The sequence below is a fragment of the Anser anser genome (genome assembly GCF_964211835.1).
Source record: "Anser anser genome assembly, chromosome: 1".
Classification (NCBI taxonomy): Eukaryota; Metazoa; Chordata; class Aves; order Anseriformes; family Anatidae; genus Anser; species Anser anser.
The window spans coordinates 85,255,716-85,278,673 of record NC_139720.1 but is presented as its reverse complement, the minus strand read 5'-3'; the positions used below and the strand labels follow the sequence as shown (position 1 = coordinate 85,278,673).

Genomic DNA, 22,958 nt, shown 5'->3' with positions numbered 1-22,958 from the left:
GATATTGTGGAACTGACTTTGATGATCTAGTATGAAAAAGAGAATAGAAGTCGAAGCAAGCACAAAACATTTGCCAAAAAGCTTTGAAAGATCCCAAACTTGGTTTCTTGAAATGTTACTTAAGTCATTTTTCAGATTTCCTTTTAGCTTTCTAAAACTTTCCAGCAATTCTAGTTTTTCTGCTAATCTTTGAGAATGTGCTAGTCTGGCACATCCCCCTATGTTGCATACCACCGTCCCATGGGAAGTCAGGTGGATTTTAAGACTGTTGATGTTCCATATCATAATTAAAGTCTGTTAAAAATATGGAAATATATCTGGAGATAAATGGACTTTAAAAACATTTTTTTGAGTGTTCTAGAAAGACAGTGTGAAAGACAGCCAATTATTTAAAAGAGCAATGCCTCATCAGTCTTTTACAACAATTCCCATGAAAAGCAGGTCTCTGCAAGGCAGGACAGCTGGGATAAATGTCCTCGGGATAAAAATGAGGACTAAAGCGTAATTGTTCAGGAAGAGAAACCTGATGTCTAACGGAGTTGTCATCCTCATCCAGTGCCACTGAGAAGTGACAGGCCCACCTCTCTCTCCTTGCACAGCCAGCAGTGAGGTACCAGTTCAGTTTGTAAAGGCAGAAATGAAAGCGCACAATGGTCTGATCGTTAAAGAAACGAACTCCACAGCACAGAAGTTAGACAATGAGGCTGGCTCTTTCACGGGAGTGGATTCCAGCCTACAAAGGCTGAATAACAACCTCAGATCTCAACACGACTCATGGAAACAGGGGCTGGAACAAGCTCACTGCAAAAGCAAAGCACTTAGCAGCAAAAGCGAAGGATCAAGAGGAAAGATGTTCAGATCAAATGCATGCCAGAGCAAAGGCAGCTGGAGCTGACATGATTTCCCTATCAATGATGCCTGAATGTTGAAGAAAAGAACTGCTGCCAAGCCCTGTGGAGAGGGAAAAGGCTCCGGTAAAGCCCCGCAGCAAGAGCCACCAGCCCGCCCAGGTGTGTTGCTAACTAAAGTGTTGAGTTAGAGCAGGGAAGAGCAGAATGAGGAGCTGTAAACACTGCACAGCTCAGTGTTTAGAGAGGCATGAGAGGTGAGAACACTTCACGAGTCTGACTCCATCCTCTTTCACAAATCTCTTGTAGACCTGCTTTAATCCTCCTTGTTATCTTTGAAATGGGGACAGATAATAATTTGCTGCATGTGTGTTAATACATCCTTGTAGTATTAGACACTGCTCAGAAAGTAGGACAGTGGTAAAAGTGATAAACTATATTGTATGAGCTCTTTGGCACTGCAGGATAAGGGACATTCATATCCAAATTCTAAAGTGTGCATAGCATGTTTTCTTTCTAAAAATAGAGGGTGTTTCTTGACCTCAGAATTTGAAATTAACCTCCAGTAAATCTGGGATCAGACATAGAACTCTTTAGAGAATGAACAAACAAAAAGGGGTATATATTATAAAAATATATCTATATCCTGACTCATCTGTCTATATTTTGTTTGCTTAAAACTGTGAAAAAAAGATATACTTAGGGCTGTGTGCTTTTTACATACTGTGAATATTTTTCTGATTCAAGGAGAGCAAATCTGCTTTTTAAGCCACCATAGGGAAAATAATTTCCCTCCACAAGATGGCTCCTGCAGGGAGAAGCACCAGGCGCTGACAATTTTATTTTTTGGTTCTGCAGAAAGTAATCCCAGTTCATATGGTTTAATCTGTCTACTTTTAGCTCCTGAGGAGTGATGTTTATTAAAAAAAAAAAAAAAAAAGTTGTCTTTTCATGCTGCAACTACTCTGTTGTGCAGGGTAGATAAATAACTTTGTTATTTTGATGGCTCACAATAAGGAGCAAAGTTCTTGATGCTCATTTTGATCATTTTTACCAACTGTGTTTTGTTTATTTTTTTCTAAAAAATCTAATACAAGTGGCCATTTCATACCGGGGATGCTTATTGAGAACTCCCTGCTGAAATCAATGAAGAACTGTGACTAAAAGTCAGTGACAACCTATGATCCAAGTTGTTTTATGCTGGAATATTCTATGATAGTCTTCTGGGATACAATAGAATAAACCAAGTCTGGATATTAGCTTCAGAGAAACACTGTATTTATGGTTAATACCGTAAATAACGAATTTTTACAGAATTTACCAGATTAAGGGAAAAGAATTTAATATTCTTCTGCATGTGAGAGTGTACCTCCTCTTCCCAGTGCTTCAGAATAGTTACACGTATCTTCACATTAAAACATTCCCAGCAAACATGAAACTCTGAAAGACTGAGCCACACTACATTGCCTTGTTTTGTGACTGGTTGAGAGCATACACAAAGACTGCAGTGTCACTTAATATACAGGTGAACTCTAACACTTGCTTAAATCTTATTTTTATTTTGAGTCTTGAGCAGCGCAAACAGATGTTACAAAGTTTTGTGTCCTTGTGGTTAACAAGGTTTTTTCATATCATCAGCAGCTGGGGTTTTCTTCATTGGTAGACTTGTAAATAGAAGAGGCACTTGTAATTCTATGAATGTCAGTCCCAGAACACAGTGAGAAGTTGAGGATGATTTTTTTGTTTTGTTTTGTTTGCCTGCTTTTCACGAGTCAAATGTAGACTGAGGTGCCTGATACTGGTGCCTTTCTTTGTATCAGCCCACAAACCATGTGATAAGCAGTTTTTCTGCTCTTCTTAATCCCAGGAGGATATTTTCTTTTATCTTTTCAACCTTTGTGAATGATGACTGTAAAAAAAAATCTCACTTCTTCTATTTTTAATTATTATGCAGAACATTAGAGAATGAAATGACATAAAAAAATAAATGAATTCTTATTACTTTTTTTTTTTTTAAGGAGAAGAAGAAAGAAAAGAAGAAAATACAGATATTTACAACATCCAAGAGACAGTTCTTGACATTGATTAAAAGACATTTCTCAGTGCAGGGATGATTTATTAAAAAAAGGGTACTGAAGTTTCTTCTAAATGAAGTTACCTTACATTTATCTGTCATATAGATGTGCTTTGATTAACCTGTTTGAAAATGATAGAGAAATAGAACCCAGCGCCAATTTAATAACTAATATTCCTATTACCTCTGCCTGTGAGAAAGCCTGTGGGAGAAAGAAAAAGCACTGGACATTTTGTAATGTTCACCATGTAAAACTTTGTTCTCCCAAGTCCTGTTTGTTCAAAAACCTGTCATGCAAAAATGTTGCAAATCTCTAGTCTGCAAAATATATACAACCATAGTGTTTGGCAGACCTTGGGGAACTTCCAGCAAAACAGTTTAATTGGAAAATGCCATTTCATTAAACCCAAACTCTTACTCCAGATCTCTACAGCTGAGCAAATACCTAGTGCTCTTAACAATGAATCTGACAAGGACATGAGTTTTACTGAACAAATGTAAGGGTTGGGATGGTTTGTATAAATCATTAACATTTATTTTTAGATTTTATTTTTCTGGAATGGGAAATGCTGAACTTCAGCTCAATCTGGACATTGGCAGAAGGATCACTTGTTGCGTGCCTTTCTCTATCACTTTATTTCCTGGCTAGCATGCATCCACGTTAGTAATTATTGAGCTCCTCAAAGTTATCAATTACTTAATAATTGAAAAAAAACATATATAAAAAAACCACACACACAAAAATGAGGCTCTTAAAATACAGACTGATATATAATTAATAGGGGCCTAGATGGAGTGGAGGAAAAGAGGTATTCTCTTTCATTTTCTATCACTTAACTTCATACACATCAGCTTTTTTGGTATCCTAAAAGTTGCAACTATATGGTACAACAAAAAAAGGGGCTCAATGCATGTCCTGAATCAGACTCTGATGATTAGAAATGTTGCTTCTATGGAGCATGGCAATGAAGAAATAAAATTTAGGTAAAATTCTGTTCAAGGGGTGTCGCTGAAGAAAACCTTACCTAAAGTTTATTTCCTAATACCTAGTGATACTGTCATTAAGAAGCTGTTGAAAAGCTTAGTATGAAAAATTGTGCAGATTTGCTTTTTTATGGAAAGACCTGTCTAAACATTGAATCTTAGAGTGAAATTATATGAGTTTTATATTCTAAGTTGGAGGTACTAGGGAATAATGGAGAGGGAAAGGTAAGGCAGGAACAAAGAAGAGGAAATTAATAGAGTTCAGATATAAACCTTTTATGCCATAAAGGTATAAAAAAAAAAACAGTTGTAGAGGGCGGAAATATTTTTTCCCGAATCTATAACTCTTGCTTTCTTTCAAATGATAAAAACATTAACTGAAAATTAATTCCTGGAAAGAAAAAAAAAGATCTTTTTAATTTTAGATTTTTTTTTAGAAATGAAACTAAAAAAAATTGTAGCTTATTTAACATCCAACTCCGCCTTTAAAAATATTTCTTAATTTCATAGACTTAAAAAGGCCAGCAATAATATCTAGATATCTGCACCCATGAAGTAAGAGTTTTTAAATTGTACAAAATAAAAGGCAACATCATCATGATTATAAATACATTTTATGTATAATATGAATAATTTATGAATAATACAAATTATTGAGAATGATGGTTCCTGCATCAAAGACAAAGACTGCATGACACCTTACCTTACAATTAAAAACAAACAAACAAACAAAAAAAAAAACAAACAAGAAGCTGCTTGTGTAAGATAAAAGAAATAAAGAAAAAGGAGCTTGACAGTAGTGAGAGCTACATTTGAAAGATCAGTTGTACTTCATATATGTTATACCAACACTTTTTTTAACACCTCAGTCTTCCTTACAGTACTGGGACTTCTGCGAAAAGGTATTACTGACATTCTAGAAAGCAACTGAGGAAAAACACAGAGCTGTTCTAAATGTAAAGTTTTTTTTTTTTGTTTCATTTTGTTAAAAAAAATATCTGGAGAGACCAATTTCTCAATAATTTGTGGATTTTGCTGGAAAACATGTATCTCAGACCTTCAGATTCCATTTGAATATTGTCATGCTAATCCCTAACCCTGATGATAACTCTCGTATCTACTAATATGTTGTAAGAACAGTATTCTGAATTGTAGTTTCATGTATTTCTAAATGAAGCATCAGACCTTAAGCCTTGCAAACAACTCCATCTTTGTGAATGTTAATGACAGTTTTGTTCATTCAATTGTGTTTATAGTTTTCTACTCTAATTTTTAAAGACGGATTACACATCTTTAAGAGATGTGTATCCTTTCATATGAAATATCTGGAGTTCTGCTGAGTTAGTGATCTACACAAAGTACAGGAGATGCCAGCAGTACTTCTTGCTGATTGAATTCATTAATTAATTGAGACAAAACAATGTTTGTATGAGCAAGTTCTGATGATGCCCTGAGAACAGTGAAGTGTTGGAGAGATTTAAAGATCTGTGATGGTGGCCCTTTGAGACAAATAACAGACTGTGAGAGAGGAAAAGTATTTTTTCTCAATTTATGCTCAGTTAGATTAAGTTAAAATATATGGGAAGTATAAAATAATTTACTGTGTATTCTCCAGTGGTCAATTAACTAAAAGTCTTGAAATTTTTATTAAAAAAGGTTATAACAAAGATGTCCTGTCACACCATGGTTTGCCTTTCTTGTGAACCCTCAGCACCAAAAATTGAACACAGATGAATTTAATAATCTTTCTCATCACAATGAATGCAACAGCATTCTACATTTTTGTAATGAAGGTCATTGGCAAGGCTTCAGGATAGAAAATGAACCTAGAGATGATTCAGAAATGCTTTTTCCTCCCTCCCTCCCTCTCCTCCCTGTGTGTTTATACATAGCTATATTTAAATATTCTTATTACATTTTATATATTTTTGTGTATTCACATTTATATATTTATATATACACACATACACATACATGACCTCTTTCCTCAGCTCATGTGTACCTTCCATAGCACACATTTCATATCCGGATTTCTGTGGAGGAAGCAACAGTCACCACTGATTTAAAACAACTTTGTTTTGACCTATAAGATTTGCCTCGTTCTATCTGGGGAGAAGACTCCTGTTTACCTGGAAATAGACTTCTTACTATAAGGAGAGTCCTTCTGTACAAAACTAACTTGCAAGCTAGTTTTATACCTTTTCTTCAATTTGTCCATGTTGGCAATAAGAATAACCTTCTTAAATAAAGAAAGCAACTTCTTCCTAGTTTGTGTTTTCTTCTTCTTTTTTTTTTCTTTTTTAATTTTAAACATAGAAAAAAAGGCCAAAAAAAGCCCCCATCCTACAAAAAAATATAATCCAAAATACTCTCACTTGAAATTGTTATGTTACTTTTATTGATTACCAGGCCTTGAGGGTGAAATAAAAAAACATTTTCACAGTAAAATAAAGGGGGAAAAATATTTACCTATACTGGCATGAGGATATTGGTTGTTAAACCACAGTACGTGATAGCTAAAAATATCAATATGTGATAGTCAAATCAGAATTATTAATTTAACCTTGTCAATATTCTTCTAGAATGAATGGAAGTATTTGAAAGGGATTATGGCTGACAAAATTCAAAATGGTTTATATATTTACTATTTTGAGAAGAATCATTCAAAACACATCAAGCTTCGCAGACAAACATTGCAGAACCCAAAATCGGAAAACTAAACAGAAGATTCATCAATGTACATGAACAACATCCTATTATTTTTCTGGATCTTTTCATCTGGCATCTTTTTTTTTCCAAGTTAATTAGCTGTTAATTCATAGTTAACAGGTCAGTAAAATGATATCAACAAATGTAGTATTTCAATTTAATTTTCACCTTCTTTCTCTTTTGCCTTTTCACCTTCTTTTCTCTTTTATTTTTATTAGGAATAACATTTCAAAAATGGAAAACATTTTAAAAATCATTCCAGAAGAAAATGCAACTTCTTAACAAACTTCTTTGTCACTGATTTTGAGGTACAGCAGAGAAGCTAATATAAATTGATTGTTGGCAGAAGCAATATCGAGGTAAATGGAGTTCAATTCTGCAACAACATACCAGTCACTCCCTATTTTGTTCTCAGCGAAGAAAAAACTTACGTCTAATGATCATTGGGTAATAGCATTTTGAAATTGTTTGCCGATTTCCATTTATTTATTTGCAGAAACCACTGACATATTACAGAATTTCATATAGAAACGTCAGGCATGCAAACATGCTATCATAGGATAAAGGGACACTAGGAAGTCTCTAGTCCAATCTCATTCTTCTGATGTATCAGCTTCGAGGTCAGTCCAGGTTGCCCGGGGCTTAATCTACTCAGATCTTGAAAACCTCCAGAGAAGGTGCCTGCACAACCTGCACATTTGTCTCAGGGCAATGTGCTTCAATGCTTTACTGTACTCATGCAGAAAAAAGTTTCTCCTTATGTCCAGATATCCAGTTGAATATAACATACAGTTTTGTATACATTTCAGAATTCCTGAACTCGTCTCTATTTTTCAGTAGCTTTCATCCATTGATCATGAAAACGTTGCACATGCAAACTAACTGAATAACGAAACACTTATTTTGGGTAGATACAGTTATTATTGATTGTACCTATGCATCCACCACGCTATGTTTACCTGCCTTCATTTCTGAGGAAGGACATCTAGAAATGTTTGTAAAAATACTTTTTTTGTTATTTAATAGTGATAGGAACAGAAGTACAGAATGAAGTAGAAAACTTTCAAGGATGTCTCTTCTTGAAGTACTGCTTAAGACCACATGGTATCAAGCCTATAAGGAGATTTCTTTTTCTTTTCAAATATCCGGAGTTGTGGATTGGAGCACTTAAAAGCTCCTCTAGTGCCGAAACTCTGTAAACAAGGAAGGCAACCTGGGCAAGTTCAAGCACTGTTTCTCTCAAAGCACTGGATGCTAATAAGAAGAAAAATATTCAGAAGGCAGCCTTATTTTTGGCACGGACTATTTTTGATTAATATGATGAATTTTTCAGAGAAGCAAGATACAGAGATGTACAGGTTATGTATGAACAGGTAGTAAAGGAGCACTGGGAACGTAAAGAGGGGTACTAAACTCCACAGAAAGATTAAACATACAAGCAATTTGTCATTTATTGGAAATGTTACATGTGGAAACTGAAAAAATTGAGATTTGTCTCTGGAAGCAAAACCAGGATTTTGCTTTAGGTGGGAGAAAGTGTAGGCTTTAGGCTTTTTTTTTAGAAAGAGCAGCTCTGCTGGAATGTTTTGGACCAACAGTTTGTATGACTTTATCCAATACCAAATGCCTAGGAAAGAGTGAGATCAAGACACCCCTTTAGCATCAAACCTGAGAGTACTTTCCTCAGCCTTCAAAGGTTGTTTAGTCTGAGACTGTCTCAAAGTTGCTTTGTTTTAAGTAACTTGATTGGATTTTAATTCCTTTCACTTGTTCCAACACCCTTTGAAGGCTTTTAAACACTCAGCATCCAAACATCACATGCCAAGGGATATTATCTCCACATATCATGTTAAAACCTGTCATTAGATTGGCTTGTTGGTCTTTACAAAGATATTGCAGTTGGTATAGACTGGATGTCTTTTGAAGGCAGTCTTTTGAATAGCTTCCTGGCCATCTTCTTCGAGAAGCCTAATGGAATTGCTACATTTGAAGCAGACATTGCTGCATCTTATTTTTCATTATATTTTGATGTTACTTTTTGGTTTGGGGTGTAGGATATATATTTTTCTTGCTCAAAAAAGCCATGTAACTGAGTACTAGGTTGTCATGTTTTTGACTTTAAAAGCCAATTTGCACTACCATCATCTTAGAATCTGGCTAGAATACTTTCCAAAGGAGTTATATCTGATTTATTTCTAGCTGTATCTTAACAAATTACAAATATAAATCCTCTACTTGGTACATATTGTCATAAAGAGGAACTGAGATTGCCCTGACAATATATTTTCTGTTCAAAAAGTGTAAATCAAGTAAGCTACTCAGCACTAGGAATTTCAGAAATTGACACCATGTCATATCCAAGAAAACACGTTTTATGGCAGGTTCTCCGACATATGTAAACTTTTTGGCTCAATGCTATTTCCTAAATACAGGCATCTCTTCCCATATTAGATACCTTAAAATATCAAAGAAATCCACAAGAGGCTAGCAAATATCCACATAGGGTCTATGGGAACCCTTCAGGAGAGGCAGCTTCGGGCAGGATAGTATACCATAAGACATCCCAATGATGCTAAATCCCTATGTTTAGGCAAGTAAGAATATTCAGAAATCAACAGGAGATCACTTTGAAGCCAATTTTTCAATAGCAGTCCTTTAAACAATGAGACCATGAGTTTCTGCCCTACAAGGCTGTGGAGGCAGACAGTATCATCAAGTCCAAAAACTTATTTGAAAATTAAAGGGCAATATGGCCATGAATGGATACTAAAGGAAATATGGAGAGATGTCCTCTCTAAACTCCACAAAAAATTGGTCAGACTTGCATTTTTTTGGATAACTCAAATTAGTTTTCTCCTTTGTTGGAGAGTGAGTACTGGGCTAGGGGGACCACTGGTCTGACCAAATAACAAATTTCTAATTTATTATGTTCTTATATCCATAAATGAATCCTACTCTTTAGTGTAGGAGAGGAATAGATAACTCTTTGAGAAACCAGAAGATTATCTGAGCATTATTTTGCCTTTAGTAATTTTGATCCATGACTAATTTAAGAACTAGATTTCACCACACTTTTTTTCCATGCCAAAACTCTTTTGTCTGTGGGGTCGGGTCTCTGGGCTATTCCACATAACAGATTACCTACAGTCTTTCACCTAAAAGAATTCCCTTCTGTTAATAAAGGTTTTTCCCGTACAGTTAACTCACATATGATATGGACAAATTATTGGCATTTAACAGAAAAATTCTTAAATAAAACCATATTCACAGTGATGTTCAATGATTAGGTTAACCAAATGCTTGCAATTAATTTTCCTCTTAATTTGCAATGAACTTCTATAAATAAAGATCTATGCACTTAGACAGAAGAAAAATTTCCTGTTCCACTCAATATGAAGGAAAGGGAGAAAAATAGTAAAAATGTATGACCACATTGATGTTAACTTTAGCATAGTTACATAAGTTCGTGCTGGCTGAACCATAGCTCTTAAGAAAAAGAATTTCGGAGAATCACTAGTCAGTGGCATAATTGACTTTTGGTGGCTTCAAAAGGCCATGAACACAGCTAATAGTTTTTGGCAGTTCTAAAGGCATTAATCACGATCGATGTGCAATATTAAATAAGGCTCCTTCAAAATGAATATAAATTAAGACTGTAATTCCATCTCAGCCTTCTGGTGACATGAGGAAACCACTTGAGTTTCACTCTCATGGTTTATGATGTCCCCAGAAGCCTTTGATGGAATTATAGCCTTATTAAGTACAGTTGGGGTACATTATTCCTTAAATTATTGCTGCTACAAGTCATTATTCCCACTAGAAATTAGAACTTGCTGTACTTTCATCAACCATGTAATCTTGAAGTAAGTTGGGGGGAATTTCATCGTGGGAGGGTATCTGCTTTTTAATTTCTATCACTGCTATACATACACAGCATGGTAGAGTTGCTAACATCTAATATTAACAGCCCGCATGCATTTTTGTTTTGTTTTAAGAAACAGTATTCACAACAATACAACCCAGTCATCGTTGATGTTTATATAGCATTTTATAAGAGATTTTAAGTCATATTTTTAATCTTTTATAGAAGATCATTCAACCACCAATAAAATAAAGTAGAATGCAAAAAGACAGATGAAGATGGGGGTATACAGATAGCTTTTTTAGGGAGGCAGAACATAATTATTGATGATATTTCAAGAAAGACATATGTAATCATATCCTGAATAAGAAAAAGTGATATGTGATCTTTAAATCCTCTGAATAGTTGAGGACTTCCCCTGAAACTCAAGAGACCAAGGTTAAGACTTTCTGACTTCCAATCTGTAGGTAGGTAACAGTGGTGGTGCTGAGGTGGTGCAAGATATGTACTGTATCAGCCTGAGCACTATTTTGGAGGTTTTTCACAGTATTACCTGAAGACCACGGCCCACAAGAGCAGAGCTCCCATGCAGCTGAGAACACTGGAGATGCATCGGCTGTTCTGGGACACTTGCTGGCTCGGGAGGATGGGCTGGTCACTGAGCCAGCACCATCCATATCACATCCTGTATAGCGTGTACCATCAAAGCCAACATATGTGCAAAACATAAACCTCTTTCTATCAATATCAGGAATACTATATGTTAGTGCAAGTTAAATACTTTTATTATAGGCAGGCCTGACAGCATAAGATGCATGTAAGTTCTGTCACATTTCTCAGATAAAAAGAATGAGGTATTCTGCAAAGAATGTACAGTATTCACAAAGCATGCTTTTAAGAAGAGTTTTTCTTCTTCTCTAATGATAGTTTAAATCATCACAGCCTTACCAGTTTAGTTAGTTTTGTGTGTTAGCTTCTTTCAACAGTTTTCACACTGCCTAGGCTTTTAAACAGTGTTAAGTATTATTCAATGCCACATACTGAAAAGAAAACTTGTTAAAGAAAACCCCTAAGTGTAGCACATACATCATTAAGCCTGAAAGAGTTCAGGGCTTTTATTCTCTCTCAGTCTTTCTCTCTTCTTTTTTTTTTTTTTTTTTTTCTTTATATACTATTTTGGAGACTGTATCACGTAGAAAGATTTCTGCAACCTGTTCTTCCACAACTTTCCATATTATAAAAAATAACCAGTTATAGCTAAGAAGCAATAAAACTTGTCACTGCATTGCATAATTCATATAAAATTTTGAGGGCTTCTGCCAAAGATGGAATCTTCATTTTGAATGAACCTTTAAAGAAAGAAGAATCCCTGGTTACTCAGCGAAGTTACATAGACATTTTTTTTGCATCTCCAATGATGGGTTAGAAATTATAACCTTGTACCAAAGAAACACATTGAAAGATATATTTAAATTGTAAGATTTCATGTTATTATATTTATTTGGTGTTTGTATTTTTATGAGTATAGCAATTCTGCTACATTCCTGTGATTTTATTTTGGTCTCAAAAATATATATGCCGGTCTTTTAGCAATCATTGCCAATATTTTCATTGATTTTGGTAATATACTTCATACTCACAGTATTAAGTGATGGGTACAAATCTCTGAAAGATTACAGTCGTAATGATGATATTCATCAAAGATGACATCTGAAAAATAGAGCATCTTGTTTTACCTAATTTAAATTGATTATTATTTTAAAATGATGTGTTTAAATAATTTGCCGTTTGGGTAAGTTTGGTTTCTTGAATTTTTGAAATATTTATTGGAATAAAGAATATTTCCTGCAGTCAGAGGAAAATTCTAGCCTGAACTTGCATACAAAAGAAAATAAATATTTAAAGTGTCATAAAAGTCATGGACTCTTCCTATATTGAAATATAGTTTATTTTGTGATTGTTTTCAAATGTTGTCACTTGGTGTTGAGCAGGCCAATAATCTTTTATGTTCATATTGAGTGCTTGGTTTTAAATAAGTGGTTGCATGAAATTTTATAAAGCAATACACATAAATGTCCTGTTTCTTTAAGATCTAAAAATAGTTTGCAGATGTTTACAGACTAGGGATGGTTGGCTCTCAATAAAAATGATGTGCCATGGCTAGTATTAGAAACTTCTGAAAGACAGATAAGTACAACACAGAAATTAACACATCGTTACAGTGATGTAAGACTTTGTCTTTTTCTATTAAGATAAGGCAAATGTGGTGAACAGAATTCATCTAATATGTACAACTCAAAAATATTTTACATCTGAACAATCACGAAGTACTGGGGTAATGCCATAAGTGTAGCTAATGTGTAAAATCCTGAGAAAGTAATGATCCATATTAAATTCTATGTGCTAGCTATAAATATCAGTGATGACAGAGAAAATAGAAGTTTTATCTGTTTCATTTTTTTATCTAATTATGCATTGCTTAGCATTATGAATGCACATAAATTTGCCTTTCAAAACTTAAACGTTTTAGGTTTAAAGCCCAGTACAAAAACACACTGAGAGTCACAGGGAAAGATGATGGATAACAAGAAGTATTTAAAATAACTTTTCTATTTACAGTAGTCCTCTTTCAAAAATTCATTTGATACGTTAAAGAATTAAACATATAAATATCAACAGATGTTCATAATGCATCTTAAATATCAGTACACAAGTCAATTATAATTGGACAAGCAAACAGAAATCATCCAGAAAGCGATACACACAGGAGTGGCACATTGATTGCAGCCATAGATAATATTTTCAGGACAGATAATTAGGACTGCATTTTTTTTCCTCAAATATCTACTTGTTTATTTAAGCTTAGGCCTTCCCCGAAGTCCCATTAAATTAAGTAATAATGTTGTGTGAAATTTGTTTGTATCTTCTGATTTTTTCATTTTATTTTTTTAAATTGTGGATTTCACCTTTCCAAGCCAAGGAAAAATCAATGCTCTTTCAACAAAAATTGTCACAAACCAGCAAAAAAAGTAGGTGTTGTTCTGGAACAGCCAAGGTCCCTGTGACACAAATATTACGAGACATGGCAGGGACTGAAGCCCAAGACCTTTTGTTTCAGACTATGCATGAGAACTGAAACTTCATCTTCCAGTCTCAAAAACATGACCAAGCCACAGGGTTATTTGCTTTGCCAACTCTTTCTCTTACTCCTGCATGGTACTTCGAGAATGTTTCATCAAAAAATTCCTGGATACAGTTATTTAAGAAGACTTCTGCATGTGCCTGACTCTGAGCATGGAAGTTTTTTTATAAGATCCAGTCTGAGAGAGAGACTGACTTTGATTGTTGGGGAGCTGTAGCAAGACACCAATTTACTTTTATTGTAGTGTGGCAGAATTTATGAGATTATTGCTAAGTAAATTCTTTAGGGAGGGGATTTAAAGTCTGGCTGGACTAATTCCAGTAGCAGCAATCCCACAGGGCTGCCTCGCCAGCTTCTCCTCTTATCTAAATGCACAGCTTTCCCAAAGACCTCACTCACCTTTTAATTCCAAGTGCAGGGTAACCTCTATCACACAGCAATCTGCTTCCTTCAGACACTCACCTGAAAGCAGTGCTGAAGATGTTCTCTCAGCCCATCCTCTTGCAGCTCTTTTTGTGCCATTAGCAATGAACAGATTTGTCAGTGCTAAAGTATAGAGATTTGCATGTTTTGGCAATGAGAGGAAGATGTCACTTGGCTTTACGTTCATGGGGTGTTACAGGGTTCCTAAGCAGCTGCAGCTTTCCAGGAGCACTTATTGTAGGGTTCATATTTTACCAGGAAAAAAATATGGCTGTTCAATTTCTAAGTGCCCCTTTCATCATTAAAGTTTCATTATCAACTGTATTCATTTTGTAAAATAAACAGGAAAAAACATCCTCTGATTCAACAACACTCTTTTTTGCTTTCTTGTATGGGCTTTGCATTGCAAAATGTATCCCATTGGTTTGTGCTAAGGTATAAATATGAAAATATGGTATTTAAACATTGCAGTATTTAAACTGACGTGTAGGGTACGAGTTTAACATTTTGCATGTTACAAAAGGGAATTTGAAACATTTGGTGAATCTCAGGCATGGTGATAGAATTATGCATTTTATTTCTTTTCCAATTAAGCATATGCTTCCTTTACAACCACTGTTAGTAATTTTCACTTTTTCCACTAAATTAAAATAAGCTAAAAAAAACAGAAACTGCAAACTTACAGTTGAAATTTCTCCTTGGCCAGCAAATAAGCTGCACAAAAATGTATTTCAGAAGAGAGAAAGTAGTGGCCAAGCCAGCAGCCAGTTACCCCTGGCCATTGCTGGCCTGTGCCCACCTCCTGGATGGCAGGACCCCCCAGCCAAGCAAACGGTTTGCATTTTTCTGTTGCGTTATGAAGCCAGACTGACTTGCTGCCCCCTTCATGTGCACATGAGCCTGTGCAAGGGGTGAAATGGGTGACGTAGTTAGATGTTCAACAGTGGGGTTTTAGGAGCTTCTCAGGCAGTCTGCCCTGGCTGCCAGCTGTAGGTTGCCAGCTGTGTGGTTTGCCAGAGCCCTGCAGAAATCTGCCTAATCTCCTACGTGGCCAGGAAGGTACATGACCCCACTGCATGGCCCTGCCAGTCCCGGCCCAGCTCCCCAGGATGGCTCCTGGGCATCCTCCCTTCTGGTAATAACGCATATGTAATATGCATGTACATGAGCAAAAACAGAAAAATTGCTTTGCCAGTTAGATTTTTGTCTTCAGTTGAGGAAGCCCAGCCACCTGTGTAGCTCAAGTAAGTATCCATTTGACAGCTGGAAACAATACTGCAGAAAGCTGTAGTGCAGAAATAAAGACTATTTAATGAGACTGACTTTTTTTATGTGTGTATGGTTTTAAGGATCCTTCAAGATGATAAGTTAATATGAATATTGATATGATATGACATTAAAAATCTCATCTCATTATTTAGCATACTCAGTTCTGCTTAGCTTTTCTCTTTATGAGACATCATTGAAATAAGGTGCCTCAAAATTCATCTCATCATCGGTGCATCATTGTCTATTTGAAGATACACATAAGATGTACATACCTCTACACAACTAATCGAAACTTCTGGATTTGTGAATCAAAGTATAATTGTGAGTGCATGTGGATTCTTTTTATATGGGCGAATACATGTGAATAGCATGTGAATACACAATTCTTCATCAACAGAACAGTACAGCAAAAGTGAAGGTAGAAATCCAGCAAAGAAATTTAGCTGTTTGGAGGGAAGCAAGAAGAAATATTTTAAAAGTGGTTACCTACAAGTCAAGTGTAAAGCAAATTATTTGCTTTATTTGTAACTAGTATCTCTAAAACTTGTTATTCTAAAAAAAAAAAAAAAAAAATCATAAATCCATGCTAGCAAGGAAGATCTAAAAGTTACTATTGCTATGGAAGTGAAATTGCAGGTGATTACTGGTCCCTCTTTTAATAATCTACAGTGTCTTTTTGGATTAAAATAAATAAATAAATAAATAAATAAAAAGCTGGAAGAGCTGTTCTGCTGTTCTACATATGGCATCAGTTTGAAAGCTGAAATAATTAAATGGGATTTGTGGACTACTCCTTCCTTCTTTCATTTCTTCCTTCCTTCCTTCCTTCCTTCCTTCCTCTTTTTTCTTTCTTTCTTTCTTTTTTTCTTTCTTTCTTTCTTTCTTTCTTTCTTTCTTTCTTTCTTTCTTTCTTTCTTTCTTTCTCTTTCTTTCTTTCTTTTTCTTTCTTTCTTTCTTTCTTTTTCTTTCTTTCTTTCTTTCTTTCTTTCTTTCTTTCTTTCTTTCTTTCTTTCTTTCTTTCTTTCTTTCTTTCTTTCTCTTTCTTTCTTTCTTTTTCTTTCTCTCTCTCTTTCTCTCTCTCCCTCTCTCTCTCTCTCTCTCTCTCTCTCTCTCTCTCTTTCTTCCTTTCTTCCACATGAGTTGTAATATTGACCTAATTCCCTGCCTGGACACATAGGTGCTTAGAACCTGACCGTCAAATTTTCTGCTGAGTTAGCTTTGTTCACTTCAGGGAAATTGATCCAGCAGAAAATGTAGCTCCTGAAATATACAATTGAGAAAGGGCATCTCTGCAATACTTTGAAAGGGCAATAAGGGCCCCCATGTGGATGACCAATACTAAAACTACACCTGGAGGAACTATGGTTTTTTAAATGCAATGATAATACTTGTACTTATTTATTTATGTGCTGTCATGGGGTGAAATAGCCGGGAACTACTTTTTTTACAAATATTAGAATAAGCAGTAACAGGTTAGAAAACTAAGCTTTCCAGTGGTCTGTTTATCCACACGGTTGCAATTTTCATGTTCTAAATTAATGCTGAGCTCTGTCATTCCTTATTAAGTGAAATTTCTGCATTGGGAAGGAAAAAAAAATCAATATAGACATTCCACTCAGTATATTGTAGAATAAGCTTGAGATGTGTGATTTTATGAGATTAAAATATGAAAAAAGGTGAATTTTACCTACTGAGAACTATTTTAGCAGCTCTGAAAATGCACAGAGACTGCATGATCTAATGTAATGGCATGTATTTCATGTTCTGAACATCTGAAGTTCTTTTTTATGGATTCTGTCAGCAGGGGTTCTGGTGTTAAGTAATATGTTTTAATGCAGTTGCTGTTGTGCTGCTGTAATGGGGAGATTATAAAATTATAATTAGTATAATCCTGCCTTTATTACATGCAATAACAAAACTGCCATTTACTTCAATGGGAACAATATTAAGTACACGGTTGCAGTTGACCTTCTCCATCCCTCTTTCAAATTTTCTCCTCCCAAATAGCCATAGAAATTTTAGCAAATTTGAGAGGCCCTGACATGTACTTTATGGTTGGTGGCTGAGATTGGGAATAATTATACAAAACAAAATAAGCGGACCTAGTAGATATAAGTTAAAGGAGCAAATCTAACACAGGATCCTCAGGAGGGAGGTTAGAAAATAGGCTGAAATGCAGTGGCTGTGAAGGGGGAGTATCCCTTCTTTCACAGGCTTTGCAGCATCTCAGGAATTGTCCTGACAAAGTGTGCAAAGTGTGCACAGTGGTCTGCATGTCTTGCTGGAGTCAGCAAATCATTTTTTGAAAAATATAATGGATGGGGATGTGACACCGCTGAATAAAAACACAAAACAAAACAAAAGAATAAAATAAAGTGAGACACTGTAATTGATTATTACATCCATGTTACCAACCTGCTGCTAAAGTTTGCATGCTATTCAGAACCCTGTTCTTAGGAGGGTAAAAGCAAAGTTTAAACTTGCTTTCTCTGTACATGTTTAAGGAAAAATAGTCTGTAAACATAAGGAAAAGTTAGGAATTTCCACTTCAGTATTAACTCCATTTGTTAAGAGAACAAGTTTCTTGCCATTCACAAAATGAACTGCCTCCTATGAAAATAGATGTATTAGTGTCTTGTGAACACTGATTTTTCATCTTACCCATGGGAATATGTTTTCTGTGATGTGTCTTGTTTTTCTTTTGTTGGATACATCTCTTATAATTTGATCCACGTCTTAAAATGTCCCAAGTACCGTAGGGACTGTATGGGACACTAGAAAATCCCTGAAGTCCTCAGGATGACACTGACAGGATAATGGAAATACAGTATTCTTTTAGGATGGGAAAATTAAAGACATATTAAAGAAAAGCGTGCACGTAAATCCATGTACATTTTCTCTTTTGCAAAGGCCCAGTGTAAATGACAAGTAAGCTGAAGAGTGGCCAAAGCAGTGACCTCTTAAACTTGGTCCCTAGAGAAACTGTGAGGTCAAATAACATGCTGAAAAAAAGACTGAGCATGGCTTTCACCTGAGGATGAGCATGCTCATCTGCAAGGGGAGAGAGTCGCAGCGCCAATGAATATTTATGCATTTTGTATAATTATTGTTGAATATAGAGCACGAACATTCATTAGTGCAGGAACTGGAACCCCACTTTCCTTCATCCTAGGTACACGTCCAAATCATTAGACTCCAAAGTCATATCCAAGCTTGGTGTAGACAATGAATATTTCACTATTCCATACAAAGAGTAACAACTTCAGCAACAGGAAAAAAAGGGTCTGCACTATTTTGAAACCCAAATCCTATGTTATTAAAATCCTCAACATTCACACATTTACTGTTTTTTCCAGAATTTTGTTGTTGTTGTTGTTCAAAATATTTGGCCTTATATGTTTATGAACATAAATTGAATATTGTATGATGTGTGTGTTTAAATTACATGTAGCTTTTATATTTTCTTCACCTAATAATTGACATTATTTTTTTAGATATCCATCATTTTTATATCTATAAAGTTTGGTTATATAATATATATGTATGTAAAGTGTACAGTCTTGGTAACATGGCTGAATTATAATGACTATGAATTCATTAAAATATAAATTAGTTCCGTCAGCAGCTGCTTTCTTTCTGAAGAAATGGTGCAGATACAAATACACCTGATTATGGGGCCAGTGTAATTGCACATGGAATGAATCAACATTCTTCTTGCCTTTTTTCAGTCTCATATTCACAAAATTAGCTGTGACTTTCTGCAGATTGCCTCTATTTTGCATTAACCTTGGCTGAGTCTTTCCTCTGAAATATTTTATTGCTGTATTTCAAGAAGTGAACTTGAGGTTACTTCATGTACTTTATCCTAGATTTCGGGGTATTTGATGAGTATTTCAGTTTTGGTATATTTACAAGAAACAATAATCATGTAATATATTCCTTTTCATTTTAATAACCATGGATTAAATTACTGTAATATAGGCTAAATTTCTCTCATAATTTTGTCTCTTCCTTTTACACATGGTTTAGGAATTCTTATTTGCTGTTGCTTCTTTTGGCAATAAAATGTCGTAGAAGTTTTCAAATATTTTAACAATACCTACAAAAACGTTACCACCAAAAGTATATTTACGAAAAGATATATGTTCAACTCCATATATATATGTTTGTATTAATGTCTATATTTAAAGATGAATTTAAATTAGAATAAAATTAGTGAAGAGTGTTTTCAGTTTTCCATCTGCACTCATAGAACTTCACATTAATGCTGTTTCTGAGGCACAGCTTTACAAATGTTACATGAGGACAAAGCATTTTGGCTACGATAATATGAGAAACCTCTAACCATGGTCCTTTCTTAGTTCAAAAGCAGTCTAAAATGGAAAATGTCTGTCTGCTCTCTTTCTTCTACTTGCAGTACAGTGAAAAATTTTTGTTTCGTTATTTCTAGCCTGGTGAATACCAAGGAGTACTGGAAATGTTGTGACTGTCTTTCATTAAATTAATCTCCCTTCTGTATTATAACCCAAAGGTTTGCTTTTCAGATCTGGCACCTAATATCATTTATTCCCAAACTGATGAGTGTTGTCCAATTACCTATTTTTCCACTTGAATAGTAATTGAGTTCTGCTTAAGCACTCTCAGGAATTGTTTGAATAAGCCTGGTGGAGCTCTGCAGCATTCCTCAAGGACAGAAACAAAGTTCTGTGCTTGTGAAGCTGCTCGACACGCACAACAAGAGTTGGAAACACGTCTGCCCGGGTGCAGACAGACAATGGGAGGGTTAGGATCTGTTTCTTCTTACACCTATTTTATAACAGTGTAATGCCAGTGGAGCTGCTTGTTGTGCAGCTTATTGTACATGGAAACACGATTAGGACCCTTGTGCTTGAGAGAGCAAGCTCTTTTGAGTATTTACAGGTGAAATCAAATCCCTTCACCCAAAGCCATAAAAAGGTGAGGTAGAGTAGGGCGCAGTGCAGTTTTCTTGATGCTGTGTTACTCACAGTTATTACTTTCTCTTCTGGTTCTCCTGTGTAAATCACTCTAATAGCCCCCGATACTTTTCTTGCCCATCAAAAGTTACACTGCAAGCTGCAGGATTAAACTGTGTACCAGAAGCTAACCCTGTTCATTGTCTCAGAAAGGGTATTAGCACGATTAATAACAAGGGTTATTTAGTGTTATTAACATGTAATCAACTATTTCAGGTGCCATTTTTTGTGAAAATTGGGCATGGATTTTCTTTTCTCTGAGCCCCCAAATTGTAGCACTAGAGCTGTTTGGTTTTCTACAGGTCTTTTGACACCAGACATGATGTCCAACAGCACATGTGCTGTCAGTCAGTCTTACATAGAAATTGTCAGCTTTCTCCCACAGTGGGATCACTGACCTTTTGCTGCGTGAAGGGGTCTGACAGGGCAACACACTTGCTGCAGTTTCTCACAGCACACACTTTTTGGCTGCTACAGCCATAATGACCTTCCACTCACACAAATGTGAAAGTGCCTGCAATGTAACCTGCTCACTATTTTCATTTACCATTGTCCTGTTTTTAAAAAAAAAAATCCTTTCTAAATTTCACACACACATATATATACATAATCATCCAATCATTTGATAGGTGGCTGAACATTAATTTCTTGTATGTAAGATCAGTATATCAATACTAATTTAAGTTATACAAAGAATAGTCTTTGCTCATGAATTGAATGATTTTTACTTTCCCCAGCTTACGACAGATTTTGTCATGATATGAAATGGCTTCAGTTCAAATTCTCAAATGAAGACATACAGCTCCTGTCTGGGTACATAAACCACCATGGTTTGAAAAGAGTTAGGCAGTTACACTGAAATTTTGTGATCTGCAAAAAGCAGGTGCCATACAGGTGCTGTTTCTCTGCAAAGGTTGTATTCAGACTCCTCAGTGGCTTTGACTAAGCTGACTTTGCTACCCCAGGGACCAAGACAAAATGCTTGGAGAAAGAAGGAGGAATCACTTTGCCATGTAGATAAGGCAGCTTCCTCATGCACCATTTTCCAAGGTAGTGCCGTGAATACCTGCTGTGCACCTGTCCCCATTGCCCCGTCCCTGCTCAGTGCCACACTGACCCAGAGGTGGGTGTTGCTGAGCCTGGGGGGTTATTCCCTCTGCTTTCCCCCAGATGATGGAAAGGAGAGTGCTGGGGACCTGTTCTGTGGCCACTTGGTGTTACTCAGCATTAGTTCCAGAGGGTCTTAAATCATGATTTTACCACAGTGAGCAGCCTGGAGCTCTTAGCAGCCAAGTTTTCAGGAGTGCTGCTTCAGCCAAGGCCGAGGGTGACCTCAGCACTGGGTGCAGGGCAGCAGCACTGTGCTCCTCGCACAAAGCTCCCTGCCTCTGTGTGTGATCTGCCAGTGTACCACAAAGTTTAACAGAGGAAAAACACATCATCTATAACACGTAATAGGGTGATCAAAAAGGAAAAATTCAGAAAGGCTCTCTTTCATTTTGAAATTCTACAGGGTTTCATAGCGTTTTCTATTTTGCTCCGTGTTAAAATCTGTCGAATCCCTCTGGAATAATATTTCTGAGGAGGGGAAAGTGACAAGAGCAATCTTCTTGGGGAGAGCTATTCGGCAAAGGCATATTATTACTATGAATTTATTCTGTGGTAGCTGTGTACATGATCTATTCTCATGTTTGCTGGTTACATTTAACCACACACCTGACATTCGGCTAAGAATAGTCTGCAATATGTGAATTAGTGTTAAGGATGTGGTGAAAGGAATGACTAGTCATCTCATATGTCATACATTTCTATATCTGATGCTATCTGATCATAAATCACCAACCATGCATGTGGCTCTTTGCGTAGTCGTCGTGTATTTGTAACTCCTGTTAGTACACTCTCAGGTGGTCACCTCTCTGGTTGAATACTCTGCCCACCTGGCCAACATGGGTATGCAGATTCTGATTCTTAGTCAGAAGAGGGCATTTTTAATAAGAATGCCCTAAATAAATTATTTTAAACCATGTATTTCTGGAATTCTGGAGAAAAAAAATACTTTCTCCTGGCTGGCCAGTGATTTGTCATTTATATCCTGTCACTATTATTTATTTTTTTTTCTCCGTTTGTCTTATGACACAACAAAAAGCCTAAGGAAACAGGGCTTCTGAAGTGACACTTTAATTTGCAATGTACCATAAAGATGTCCCAAAACTTTAACTGGATAATCCTGGCATCTACCTTTTGCTCGCCTGAGGAATTTATTTGTCGTCTGCCTTATTTGAAACCACTCATATTTTTGTCAAGTTTTGCTAGAGCTAGCAAAGTTTCCTAATGCTATTGTCCCCAACAAAGCTGCTGCATTTAGAGGATGAGCAGGAAATACAGGAATGTGTACTAGGGAATCTGTCATACCTGAGATATGAGCTATGTTCTCTTTCCTGGTGTGTAAACAAGCCTTATTATTATTAAGTATTATACTTTATGAGGATTTATTTTGTTAGCTTGGCTTTTTGAGGAGCATGGGGGAGGGAAACAGTTTTCCTGTATTTTCTCAACCATCATTTTTTCTTAAAAAGGTTTATCCTTATTAGAAATACAGCTTCTTTATTCCTCCACAGCTCTGTAGAGTTTTTCTAACATAAGAGACAGTCTT

General features: G+C 35.9%; 1 protein-coding gene across 3 annotated transcripts in view; it reads left to right on the top strand.

Annotated features, from left to right (window-relative positions):
- LOC310882937 (uncharacterized protein) overlaps positions 1-22,958 on the top strand; it is a 206,625-nt gene that overhangs the window by 40,638 nt on the left and 143,029 nt on the right. The window contains exons 5-6 of one of the 3 annotated variants that reach the window (XR_014573234.1): positions 2,867-6,735; positions 6,834-8,154. The exons of the other annotated variants lie outside the window; for them this stretch is intronic. The gene's annotated coding sequence lies outside the window, so the exon portion shown is untranslated. Of the gene's footprint in view, positions 1-2,866; positions 6,736-6,833; positions 8,155-22,958 lie in introns of those variants that run through there. 3 annotated transcript variants of the gene reach the window in all.